We start from the raw sequence: 14614 nt of genomic DNA, 5'->3' as shown, positions 1-14614 counted from the left end.
TACCAACCTGATGATGGTCCTTGGAGATGAAATCCACATGACACCTGAGGGATTTGCAGATTGGACAATGGGATGAGGGTTACCAGGGGGAGGGGGTTGGACAAATATTGATATGTATGATTTCGTGCGCTTTTGCCTCAAACCTTGCTTTGCTTAGTTGCTATTGTCAGGCTGAAATTATATTCCTTTTAGAATTTTGGCCTGCCACATTTTCTCTTATTTCATTATGCTGTTTCATTAGTATAGTCAATGGGAGGGGGGAATAGAAGGAGTAGGAGTGTGGAATGTATTGTTTTCATTCTTTACTAGAAGCCAAGGTCATCCTTTTTCTCCGCACCAGTACACCTCACTGGAAGCAGCTGGGTGCGGATGCCAGTGTGGAAGAAGATTGGAGCATGTGATGGATTGTGGGTGTGGGGACAAGATCATGAACTTTTAACTGGGTGGAATTCTGATGTCATTTCCAGTATTGGGATTCCACAGCATGATGCCAACATGTCTGTCTTATTAAATTGGAACCTTAAGGATAGCTCTGCCTTGGACTCTGATTTAATTCTGCATGATATTTGGAACGCTGACAGCTATCTTTTCATAACCAGTAAAAGTACTCTTAATTCTGCAAAATGAAGTTAAGTAGTTTCTTTATTGGTTGCTGAGGGAGGCTGGGTTGACAATGGGGTATTCTTTTAGAGCATTTTCTAAATTCAGAACAGCCTCAAGGTTCTTCCTTATGGTTATGTTATATTAATAAGCATTCCTTCCATTATTAAGTAAGGAAAAAAGTGTAGAAATAAATTGTGTCTTTGAAGCCAAACTTTACTGAGCTTCGGGAGTGAGGCTTAGGCTTATACAAGCAGTTCTCAACTTAACTCTACAATTGGGACCAGAATTTCTATAGCTAACCAAGGAGATGGTTATTTGAGTTGCACCTACTTTTATGCCATTTTTGCCTTAATTAAAAGGGAAACATGACAATTGTTACATGAATCTTCCACTTGTTAAGCAAATTGTTTCCCCATTAACTTTGCTTGTTGGGAGCTGACTGGGAAGGCTGCAAATGGTGATCATAGGATTCCAGAAGGCTGTAACTGTTTTAAGTACATGCTGGTTGTCAAGCTCCCCAATTTTGGTTACTGTGGGTATGGAGATGATGGTTATAAGTACTGATGAAAGAAATGTCCTTCTGGGTTCAGCTCCAAGTGGGGAAAAAGACACTGGAGACATGGAGGCTGCTTGGAAAGATGGTTTATTGGTGGACAGGGCCACATGGCTTGAGCCCTGAACAGAAAAGGTGATCACATGCTTCAGTGTTGGTGGAGAAGAAGAGAAGGCTGAAGGAGGGGCTTGCTAGGTTTCTTATAACCTGTTTAGTCCCACCTCTCTGTTTCCTGTTCCTGTGTAAGAAATGTATTCTGATTGGTTGTCAGACTCCCATGGGACCATGCAGGGGCTATTCTTTAGGCTGTGTTTTGAATCCAGGTATGGATGAGTTCTCAGATGCCATGTGGTCAGTTGAGTAAAGTTTCAATATTATCATGCCTTTCTGTAGCTGCTGGTGAAGTCTTTATTATGTAAAGTGGACTAGCTTGGCCGTCTTAATGGTCCATTAACAGTGGGGATGGGCAGGAAGCTACAGGCAACTATTCTGTCTTTTAAAACATGTTTCTCTCTTTTCACATCCAGAGGAATATTCTGCCTTTTCAATATTTCCTAGGATATTTCATTTTTCTGGGAGAGGGCTGGATGATAACTTCCCACAGTACGAAGACCTATCTAAGTCACTTTTTTTCAGTGCCATTGTAACTTAAATTATCACTAAATGCACATAGCTATACACAACTATAAATGAAGGACCTTCCTTATGTTTCTAATGTGCATTAACACTATTCTTATATTAATGGTTTTTCTTGAATATGAACAGTGAGGACAAAACTGAACACAGCTGCAGAATATAACGCATGCTGGCTAAAACAGTTCTTTGTTACAGTGACCATTATCTAACTATCAGGGACGATCAGTTAATTTTTAGTGGAGATGAAGAACAATAACAATAACAGAGAAACAATCAGGTTTTTGGAAATAAGATACCCATCAGCTTTTACAGGAGAAAATGTTTTCACTTGCACAGCAAGGATGATAGAGAGAAAGATGCATTTGGTTAGAGGCCATGAGAGAGACAGATAGGAGCATTTTTAACTGAAGTGAGCTGGACTTGGAGCAAGAATACCATTTCAGGAAGAATAACTGCCCAAATTGTTCTCAGGGAATCTGAAATGTGCTGGAGACACAGTTAATTGCTCCCTGTGTGCTCAGACAAATTCCAGTGTTTCCAATGGTTTGACAAAAGAAAACTTAACACAATCGCATTGAAGCTGTTATAATTTTTCATTAACGTAAATTCAATAGCACTGAAGCTCTCATAAATTCTCATTATTTGGAAATAAGGAACATTCAACAATATGATATATTATGAAACCAGTGACTGAGTGAGACTCAGGAAGTTGAAAGAGCATCAGAAGTATGTGGGCACTAAACTACGTAACAAAATTATTTGAACTTTAGACCAAATAAATTGAATTTATTAGATTTATATTCTGCATTTATTTCCTACGTAGTACTATTTCTGTTTACCCACACTGGCAAATCTCTGAGGAAGATTGGGTTAAGAGAGTCATCCAGTGAGTTTCCACAACTAAGGTGATCTTCAACCTATGTCTCCCTGGAATTACACTACATTTCACTCTGTTTATTAGGATGCAAGCAGCTGGATCTACATATTTTCCTATACGATTGTTTGCTGATTAACCAACAGTTGACTTAAGTTTATAAACTAGGATTGACAAATGATAATGTTTGGGTTGACATGTCCTACTAAGGTAGAAGTAGGCCATTATTTTTTAGACTGGGAGCACATCTGGAATTTAGAGAGCAAATGGCATTTGCACATATCATCACAAATTATCCATTTACCAGAAGATGAACTAGCTTTGTAGATTGCTTATTATCATTCTGGAAAGACCTTTTGAGTACTAGAAAGAGTTGCAAGTAAATATGATACTAGAGGCTGATGCTTTACTTTGAAGCATGCCAGGTTCCTACTTATTTTTTTAATTAAAGCATTTTTAAAAAAATAATTAGGTTAGGTGGAGTGCAAATTGAAATTAGCAATCTTTCTTTGCTGGTTCAGGTTTGCTTCATAAGGGAATGTAATCCCACAGATATACATATGGTCAGTGGTGGGTTTCAAAAATTGTTCGAACCTACTCTGTGGGTGTGGCCTCCTTTATGGGAATGGCTTGCCGCCTATGTGACCGGATGGGAGTTGCTTGCCACCCATGTGACCGGATATGAAGATGCCGACGACACTTGTCAGAACCACCTTAAATTACCTCACACACAGCACTGGCATGCATAAGAATATGATGTAAACTTGTTTTTTAAAAGGCATCTTTGGTTTGCGTTAAGATAACTTCAACACACGCAATGTTCTGATTGCACCACAAACGCAGTAGTCATCCTTACCTTTCACAGAGGCACTGAGTTTTATAAATATGAGCAGGATAGTGTAGAATAATCATATCCAAGGACCAATGGTGGGTTTCAAAATTTTTTGGAACCTCTTCTGTAGATGTAGCCTGCTTTCTGGGTCCACTGGTGGAACCTCTTCTAACCAGTTCAGTAGATTTGACAAACCGGTTCTACCGAATAGGTGCGAACTGGTAGGAACCCACCTCTGCATATGGCATTCAAAATATTTTATTTACATCCAGTTTGACTTGATATTTTTGGTCATCACTACCTCTAGAGCTCTTTATCTCTTTATCTAATGATCTAATGGTATATATGCAGAGAGAAAACAAAGATATTTTCAAAGGATGCTTGCTTATAACGAGATGACTACTAATTTTAATTTTCTTGTAGAAGGCACAACTTTATATAAAAAGCACGACCCATCTGCCATGCACAAGTAACATCTCTGCTATATCAATAAATTACTTACTGTTAAGATCTGATCAAGTGCTATATACATACTGATCATGCTGTTTCATTTTGGAGTAATCAATATTATGCAGAGTGAAAAAGGTATAAGAATTAATAAGAAAAATAGTTCACAGCAGGAGGCAATAAAAGTAAATGTAATACAGCTAAATGCCAATGCTTTTCACTATGGTTCTCCATATCTTTATATCTCTGCAAACTTTTTTAGGTCCATACTCTGATTTATATATTTCGTTATTTGAATTTCTTACCCATAACCTCTCTTTTTGAAGAGAGTGTACATCAATAGCATTGACAAATCCAATCATAGTCAATAGTCTAGTTGTTCATGCCAGCTGCCTCAGGGTTCAGAGTGAATTTCAGAAAGATTATTGGCTGGGTAGTAATGGTCTTCTATGGAGCCATCACCTGATAGAACCGTTCAGTGCATCTGCTGGGCTTGGTACAGAAAGTGGACCAGGCAGTTGCCTAGTTTCCTGTCATCTGAATCTGGGCCCAGCTGTTCCAGGTAGTTGCTGGCAAAACCAGCCTCAGGTGATTGCTTGCTACTTCCCAAGACTGATTTCATCTGATGCATCAAGAACAGATTCCATGGCATCTAAATCTTTTGTGTCCAAGCTGGGCATAGCATCTGGTACTTCAGATGTTGTAGGTCTAGAACCTACAATATTTTCAGCCAGCTCATGAAAGATGAGTTTTGTAGTCCAACACATTTAGATAACATTTTGTTGAAGAGGGTGCTTTGTAGTCTTCAACTTCCTCAGCATTCAAAATAGAAATTTTGCTGTCAGAAAAGCTTTTATCAATAAAATATTATACATACACCAGAGACCAAAAATGTGTTTTGGACAGGTGCATTTAATAAAACATTAACATAAAATAGTTTGAATTTAATCAGTATGATATGACAATTTCCTTGAGTACCAATTACCTGGACTCCTTGGTGTGGTGTGCCTGCTCTATGATAATGGAAAGGCTGAATAATGGCTGTAAAGATATCAAACCAAGCTGAGGTAGCACAATTAGCAATTTATTTGGAATTCATCCTAAACAAATTTGGCTCTAGCATATTTGCTATTAATCAAGATACCAGCTGCTGTGACACTTCTTGTAGAAATGCTTGTATTGTATCTTAACACTACACAAAGGAATTCACTTACTGCTTTGTTCCTAATCAAAGCACTTATGCCAAAAATTCAGGACCTTATAAAGTAAGTTCATTATTTCCCCAATTTCATATTTTTAAGTTCATTATTTTATAGAATAGAATAACAGAGTTGGAAGGGACCTTGGAGGTCTTCTAGTAGTCCAACCCCCTGCTCAGGCAGGAAACCCTACACCACTTCAGACAAACGGTTATCCAACATCTTCTTAAAAACTTCCAGTGTTGGAGCATTCACAACTTCTGGAGGCAAGTTTTCCACTGATTGTTTTAACTGTCAGGAAATTTCTCCTCAGTTCTAAGTTGCTTCTCTCCTTGATTAGTTTCCACCCATTGCTTCTTGTCCTAGCCTCAGGTGCTTTGGAGAATAGTTTGACTTCCTCTTCTTTCTGGCATCCCCTGAGATATTGGAACACTGCTATCATCTCTTCCCTAGTCCTTCTTTTCATTAAACTAGATATACTCAGTTCCTGCAACCGTTCTTCATATGTTTTAGCCTCCAGTCTCCTAATCATCTTTATTGGTCTTCTCTGCACTCTTTCTAGAGTCCCCACATCTTTTTTACATCGTGGCAACCAAAACTGAATGCAGTATTCCAAGTGTGGCCTTACCAAGACATTATAAAGTGGTATTAACACATCACGTGATCTTGATTCTATCCCTCTGTTTATGCAGCCTAGAACTGTGTTGGCTTTTTTGGCAGCTGCTGCACACTACTGACTCATATTTAAATGGTTGTCCACTAGGACTCTAAGATCCCTCTCACAGTTACAGCTATTGAGCAAGGTATCACATATATTGTATCTGTGTATTATGTTTTTCTTGCCTAAATGTAGAACCTTACTTTTTTCATCATTGAATTTCATTTTGTTAGATAGCGCCCAATGTTCAAGTCTGTCAATATCCTTCTGTATCTTGAGCCTATCTTCTGGCTATTCCTGCCAATTTGGTGTCATCTGCAAATTTGATGAGTTCCCCATCTATCTTATAGTCCAACTCATTGATGAAGATATGGAAGAGAACTGGGCCTAAAATAGAGCCTTGGGGTACTCCACTGCATACTTCCCTCCATGTAGATGCAGTTCCATTGAGGACCACATGTTGAGTGTGTTTGGTCAGCCAGGTACGAATCCATGTGTTGGTGATGCTGTCTAACCTACAGTTTTCTTCTTTATGTAGTAGTAGGTTATGGCCTACTTTATCAAATGCCTTACTGAAGTCCAAGTAAATTATATCGACTGTATTCCTCTGGTCCACTGATTTTGTCACTTTGTTAAAGAATGCAATAAGATTAGTCTGGCATGATCTGTTTTTGACAAACCCATGTTGGCTTTTGCTTATTACTTTGTTTGCTTCTAGGTGTTCACTGATTTGTTGCTTGATTATCTTTTCCAGAATCTTTCCTGGTGTTGAGGTCAGGCTGATAAGTCTGTGTTTCCTGGATCTATTTTTTTTTTCATTTTTTGAAGATGGAGATCAGCTCTTTTCCAGTCACCTGATAATTCTCTGGTGCTCCAGGATCTTTGAAAGATATAGTTCAGTGGTTCTGAGATCTCATCTGCCAGTTCCTTCAGAACCTTGAGGTGTAATCCATCCGGTACTGGTGATTTGAATTCATCTAGGGTAGACAGGTGCTCACTTACCATTTTCTTTTCTTTTTTAACTTTTGTTCCTAATCTGTTTTTTGTGGTGCTGTTTTTGATAGGTTGGACTGTTTTCTTTCCTTTGTGTAAAAACTGATACAAAAAATGAGTTATGTAGTTCTGCTTTCTCTCTGTTGATAGTTACTTTCTTGCCACTTTCTCTCAGCAATGGACTAACTGTTCCCTTGACTTTTTTCTTGTTTTTAACATGTTGGGGGAAGCTTTTTCTGTTTTTTTTTTTACTTTTGTTGCAAGCATTTGTTCATTGTGAGCCTTAAATTATCTCTATCCCTTGTCCTCATTACTAAAGAAGAAGAAATAATTTATCAGTAAGTTATTAATAAAGCAGGGTTATGGCAGGAGGCTGTATAATGAAAAGAATAATACAGAGAAATCAATGTAACATTAACAGGATTGTTCATTATAAATCAATACCTTCACTCAAATGATTTGTGTATTGACTGTCAAGATAATAGAATTTGGATATTCACCTGATAAAGATAAATGAGAAATAGAAATTGGTGGATGAGCACCTACTTGTAATCAGAAATCAATGAGCAAATATCAATGTTCTGTTTCCAAATTGGTAATGACACGTCTTTCTTCCTTTTTTTTTTTTGACTAAGTGCTAAAAATTTTATGGTGTGTGCTGGAGATCATGTTTCAAAAAACTAAGTGTGACAGACAAAAATGTTTTATTTAAATTATTCAAAAAATAGTTTACTATGGAAATGCAGTCAACATCACTACTTATGTGACACACAGGAAGCAATGTTCTACATTACATTTAATTATTTTTCAATTATTTATTAGTTGAATATTAAAAACATTAAACACTGAACATTAAAAAAAAACCAATGTTTTCATTGCAAAATTGTAACTGTTCACCCCAAAATCTTTAGAGAGGACCATCTGTGATCTTGGGACCACAATTGTTTTAACTCTATTATAATGACACAATTCTACAGGAAAGTACAAAGTAATTGGAGGATTTAAATCTGTAGGTTTGAAGAATAATTTATTAAAGGCTTTTTTTAAAAACACTATCTTCACTATTTGAAATGCTAACATGCAGTGTTTTTGCAGCATTTCAGGAGTGATTTTTTGTTACTGTGCAGATAAAGTGAGGATCATTGAGAGATTTTGAGATAATTAAATGTTCATGAAGAAACATTTGTCAGAAATGTTCTGACAAAATTACTCTTAGGTCAGGGGTGTCAAACTCAAGGCCCAGGGCCGGGATCCAGCCCTTGAGGTGCTTAGATCTGACCCATGGGGCCACCCTGGAAACAGTGAAGGACTGGCCCACGGTGCATCTGCCAGTGAAAATGGAGCTCATGAGAGCTGCGGGCGGCCACTTGAGCTCTGTTTTCACTGCCAGAGGGTTGCAGGAGGCTATCATAGCTGAAAACTGAGTTTGGGAGCCTGTTTTTGCTGGCAGAGCGCTTGGGCCACAACAGACATCCCAACATAAGTGATGTTGAGCTGGCCATGCCCGTCCTGCCATACCCACCCCAGTCCCCCAAGGTCAAACACAACCTGATGTGGCCCTCAATGAAATCAAATTTGACACCCCTGCCTTATGTATACCTAAAATTCCTATTAATGGAAAACAGTCTCTCAAGAAAGTGATAAAAAAGCAGATGGTATTTTTGATTACTTTCCTTTCAGCCTGTATTCTCAGGACTGACTTCAATGTTTCTGGAGGATTTATTTAGTGCAGTGATTAATTTGAGTTTTACATGGGTTAATGCGATTATGGTCTTGTACTGATCTGCTGAAGTGTAAGACTTAGAAAGACAAAGCAACTTCAAGTTACTAAAATGATTGATAATAAATGAGAAATACTATAGATTTAATCTTCTCAGCAGTTGAGACATAGGTAAGGCAAAAAGATTTTAGGTATGTTTATGTCTTGATATACTTCATACTGTTCAGTTTAAAGAACCCCTTCATGGCCAATTTCATATTTTTCTGTGAAGGATTCAGGAGAAACAAATTAACTCAAGATTTTAATATATTATGTCTGAGAAAAGCATTCATTCTTCACCAGCTGTCTTCTCTTACAGTCAATCTGTGAAGACAAATTGAGCATTGCTTCTTACGTATGTGCTAACAACTGTGCAAGTATTACACCAAGAGGTGAGCTTTTTATTAGGGTCAAAATGTACAAAGAAATGACTGATTATTGAAATATGCAACATTACTTACAATAATTTGAAAGCAGACATTTAAACTAAATTCACAGGAATGAAATACATAACAATAATGAGAAAAATATTCTTGGTTGTATCAGGGATACATGGGAGAATAGGAAAAAATCTTTGTGATCTAGAGAAAGCCTCTGATAATGAAGAAGGAAATGACATAATATTTATGTATTTTGCTGTATTGGCATCCTGCAATTGTTTTATTTGGAAAAAAATTCTCTCAAGAAATCTATTGGATTTAGCAAAGGGGTTGGTTAATGTTTTCCTTCCTCCTTGCTAAACCCAAGAGTCTTCCCCAAATCAAAGAGTATTTTCTGAGTTAACATATTGAATATATTGATTTCAAATAACATGGAATTTAAATAGTTAAACTGTAGTTTAATGAACTGGAATTATTTTAATTTACAAAGTGAATCCAACTATTTGTATTGTAATGTCCAACAGAACAATAAATGCTGTAGTTATCGCATTATAAGTAAGGAGGAAACACTTTAGTATAGGCATTCTGGTCACATACCCTGATAGTTATTGCTTCTCATGAAGAAGAAAGATTCAGGAGGATTGTAAAAGAATGTCACTGTGTTTGGAGTATAATTAAGATAAGAATGATAGTAAGAAATCCCATGAAGTCTGAGCTTCCAATGGAATAAAAGCTGCAATGTTTATTCCTCTCTTTCTTTTTCTGAACTTCTGGTTCAGTTTGAGAAGACTGGGCATGCCATTACCAAAGATGACATATTATATACCTCCAGATCCAGTGTCATAACATACGTATAGGACTATTTTTGTTTTAGATATAGTTTTCTAGTATTTGTGATCTTGTGATAAAGATGGTAGAAAAGGCTATAATAAAATGCATATCTCTAAGCCATCAGATCTTATAGCAAACACACTCATGATGTTACCTAGTTTGGGAAATGAAACTTCTGCAGGAAAATAACCACATCAGCGAGCACCAAGACTTCTCATTTCCATTCCTGAGCTTCAAATATTCTCCTTTATTGGTGTTATAACTTCAGGAGGGAATAGAAAGTAGAAAATACATGTTGACAAAACTTTTAGAGAAACTTCCTAATAATAAAAGTTGTTTGGAAATGGAACAGTCAGCCTTAAGATTTTTAAACTTTTTTTGTTTGGATATTGAATAATTTAGAAGTGGATTAGATTAAATGTTGATTTTTGAAAAATGAATATTTGATCCTGTATGTTAATGGACTCTTGCATTTGTCCTTGCTTAAAAAAAATCATAATCTTTTCTTGCAAAATATTAACTAGCAGTATTGGAAATGTGCTATTATAGCCTAAAATAGAAGCTGTTGCATTTTTATGAATAAACAAATTAATCAAATAAAAATGATTTGAACATATTCCTGAAGGAAATTAGACTTTTTTTTTTTTTTACTAATTGCCAAGACAAGCTTCTATCTGCAGGCTATGCTGTCTTACTGCAAAGTAGCTGAGATCTTTGCCTGAATATGATATCCTTTATTCATCCTATTATAAAATCAATTTAAACCTTTTTGAGCCATTTATTATGTTTGGCATGTGCACTTATTTTTTCTTTGGTAAAAAAATGCAGTATTGCTTTCTGCTATTGATGTGAAGGAAGAACAGTGATATTTGCCAGGCTATAATTTTTCAAATGTTAGCATACCTGTTGTTTGCTAAGAGATTGGGAGACATTTCCTACCTTGTATAATTCCAAAATTATGTATAGTAATCTATACCTTAAATCTTTAACATTTCTTCTCATGTTTTTTTTCTCTTGTATTCCATCCAACTAAAGTTCAGTCAGGTTTTGGAGAATGATAAAAATCTCACGCGCAATTAAGTCACATTGTAAAAAAACATAAGAGATGATTTATTTTTGATGTATATTGTCAAGTTGCCATTTTTTAAGGCTGATTATTTGTGCTTTTAGCCTTCATATTCTGTTGGATTAAATGTATCCCTGTCAAATTTACAGATATTTTATTATCTCTTGCCCTTTTTCTTCCTTAATGCAACATTTTTTTCCAGGCTAGCACTATTAATTGCAGAAGGAATTAATAATTTGTGATAATTAATTGAGTATATTCATTTGATTAAATTGTAGTGTATTTTGTCTAAACTTATATAATGAAAAAAGTCCTTGTTTTCAAGTCTGGTAATATAGAGATGAGAAGAAACATTAAATTGAGTGACTCAAGCACTTTTTGCCTCTGATCTTCCCTTTCAAGTTTCAACCCTAGGATAAAAGAAGCATGCAAGGCAGGAAGGTAAGATAGCATCCATATTCTCATCTGCTCTTCCTATTTTAATGTTACCAGGATAAAACAAAGAAGGAAATGCCTTCAGGTATTTATAACCAGAATGAGTGAATAGGGGCAAACCAAATGATGTTTTGCAGGATAATTGGTGAATGTGGTGAATGTGTAGAGCTGATTATTCTAGTCTAGTGCTTGACTAGAGTTGCTTGGTCACCTGCTTGATTAATTGGATGAAGTGTTTTCCTTCTACTTCTGCCTTTCCTTAGGTTTTTGTTATGGTTGGGATTAAATGCTGGGGCATCGATAAGGGAAAATATCATTGACATTACAGAGAAATTTTATTGAAAATTTTAAAAAAGCTTTTACAAATATTTACCTCCCCTCCCCCACCTTCCCTGCCCAACCCGAACCCCCCCAACCTCCCCCCCCCCCGGCTTCCCAGAGCAACTACAGGGTATAAATCCTTAACAAACATATTCTATGATAAACTAAAAGAAAGTTAGTATCATCTTTCATTTGTGCTTTAACTCCTCTTTTGTTAGGCTAACTCTAAACAAATTATCTCATTCCTCACTTTTTTAGTCATAAACAATTTGGAATTTCTTAGTCCCGTATTTATTTTGAATATAATCAATAATCCATCTTCTTCAGTCTATTTTATATTTCTCATCTGAGTGATCCTTAAGATATGCTGATATTTTAGCCCTCTGCTAAGTTTGTTACTTTTAATGTCCATTCTTGAATAGTAGGCAAATCTTCCTTCTTCCAGTATTGTGCCACCAACAGTCTAGCTGCCGTTATTAAGTACAAAATCAAGTTAGTGTCTATAACAGTACAATCAGTAGTTATACCTAACAAGAATAACTGAGGAGTAAACTTTATCCTTCTTTTAAAAAATATTTTGCATAATCCACCATATTTTTATCCAGAATGCTTTAACCTTTTTACAAGTCCACCATATATGGTAATATGTAGCATCAACACAATCGCATCTCCAGCATTTAGGTTGTAAATTCGGATATATGCAAGCCAGTTTTTTAGGATCTAAATGCCATCTATAAAACATCTTATAAAAATTCTCTCTCAGATTTTGGGCTTGCGTGAATTTTAATTTCTTACCCATATCTTTTCCCATGTATCCAGCATTATTGGTTCTTCAAAATTTTGTGCCCGACATTACAGAGAAATTGTAGTGTTGGAAGAAATGTCCTTCTGGGTTCAGTTCCAAGTGGGGAAAAAGACACTGGAAACATGGAGGCTGCTTAGAAAGATGGTTTTAATGTTTTAATGGTGGGCAGGACCGCATGGCTTGAGGTCCTGAGGAAAAAGGTGATCACATGCTTCCAGGTGTTGGGTGAAGAAGAAGAAGGGTCGAGGGAGGGGCTTTCAGGGCTTTTTATAATCTGTTCGGCCCCACCTATCTGCCTCCTGCTCCTGTGCAAGAAATGTATTCTGATTGGTTGTCAGACTCAAATGGGGCCATGAAGGGGCAACTCTCTAGGCTGAGTCCAGGTTTAGTTGAATTCTCAGATGCCATGTGGTCAGTTGGGTAAAAGGCCAATATTATCATGCCTTAATCCCATCCATTGGAGCTGAAGGGGAGAACTCTTTATTATATAAAGAGACTAGCTCAGGCTTTAATGGCTCATGGACAAAGAGGGTGGGCAGGAAGCTGCAGGGAGAGTTACTTTGTCTTTTTGAAACATGTTTCTTCCTTTTTACATCCAGAGGAACATTCTGCCTTTTCAATATTTCCTAGGGTATTTCATTTTTCTGGGAGAGGTCTGGTTGATAACTTCCTACAGTGGTTAGGTTTAAGGTTTCACATTTATGGTTAAAATTTATGTGACAATTAGCATTAGGGTTTTACGATTAGTGGCAAACATTTGTTTTGTGTCATAGTTGGGATTGAGTGCTGGCTGAAAGATTAGGGAAGATATTTATATTGGCATTAAGTAAGGATTTTGGTAAAAAAAAAAAGAGGTTTATGTTTAAGATTACCTTGAAGATCAGTCCGGTTGGCTTTCAACAAATAGTTCAGTTCTATAATATTATCACAAGGAAAGATTTTGTGCGAAATTTTCACTATGGCAAGTAAGTAGATAATGTGTTGGAATACACTTTTAGTTCTTTATGGTTTGCTAACATCTATCTAGTGTGGGGTTTATTCATTTTCTGTGAAGTTACAGACATCAAAGTTTATAGTAATTGGTTAGATAATAGTAATTGTAATTTATGATTTCGATGATTGCTCAAATTGTTCATGCTGTTAAAAGTTTTCAAATCCAAGGATATATTCAAGCAAAATACATTTTATAAACTGAACTTTGTTAAGTATTTCTTTTGAGAACCATTCATATTTTCAAAAAAACCAACAAAGTGAAAGACATCTCTAACCTTTTGTTTTCATGAAGTTTTGAAAGAAATACCATAATAACAATTCGGAACTTTCATCACAAAAGAAATTTCATTTCTTTTGCCCTTTCTGAAGAGAAAAACAATACTATGATTTTTAAACTAAAATTTAAGTAGAAAATTATTTACCACTACTCAAAATGTTCCAGTTTTAAAAACAGAATATTTCAATAACTACTTAAAATTTTCAGGCTAAAGTAAACAGGATTTACTTCTGAATAGAGAGGAATAGCTTTAAAATATTAATAAGTAGGATCTGAAATTTTAGCATTATATAGGACTTGATCATTGGACTCTACTCCAGTTACAATCTTATTATGGAGCTAAGTCAATAAATAAAATAGTTGGAGGAGGAGCCAATGTCCCTATGGTATGGACGTGCTGTCTCAATGCGCTGAGGCTGTAGCTGATACTTTTGCCCCTGGGGGGGTCCAATTGGACCTAAACCGTCCCGAAGAGATGGTGAACAGGAAGACCATGTCTTGCTGATATCAGGGACAACACAAGTCTTTCATTGATACAAGAGAAGGACTTCAAGCTGTGTGTGCACACACCACACTGACAGTGGTCAAAGAGAAGGAAGTGGCAGAGGGACGCTTTTTCAGGAGCCCAGAGCAGCGCTGAAGCCCGATCCAGCATGGGCTTCATTCCTCCCATTTCCCTCCCTTTGAGAAGTGCCCCATTTAGCAAGCTGCTTGTCAAAGAGGAGGAAGTGGCAGAGGGAGGCTTTTTCAGGAGCCCAGAACAGTGCTGAAGCACGATCCAGCATGGGCTTCCCCCCACTTCCTTCCCTTTGAGAAGTGCCCCGTTTTGGGAGCTGCTTGTCAAAGAGAAGGAAGCGGCAGAGGGAGGCTTTTTCAGGAGCCCAGAGCAGCACTGGAGCCCAATCCAGCATGGGCTTTCCTCCACACTTCCTTCTCTTTGAGAAGTGCCCCA

The sequence above is a fragment of the Thamnophis elegans genome, chromosome 9 (assembly GCF_009769535.1).
Source record: "Thamnophis elegans isolate rThaEle1 chromosome 9, rThaEle1.pri, whole genome shotgun sequence".
Lineage (NCBI taxonomy): Eukaryota > Metazoa > Chordata > Lepidosauria > Squamata > Colubridae > Thamnophis > Thamnophis elegans.
This window is presented reverse-complemented; position numbering follows the sequence as displayed.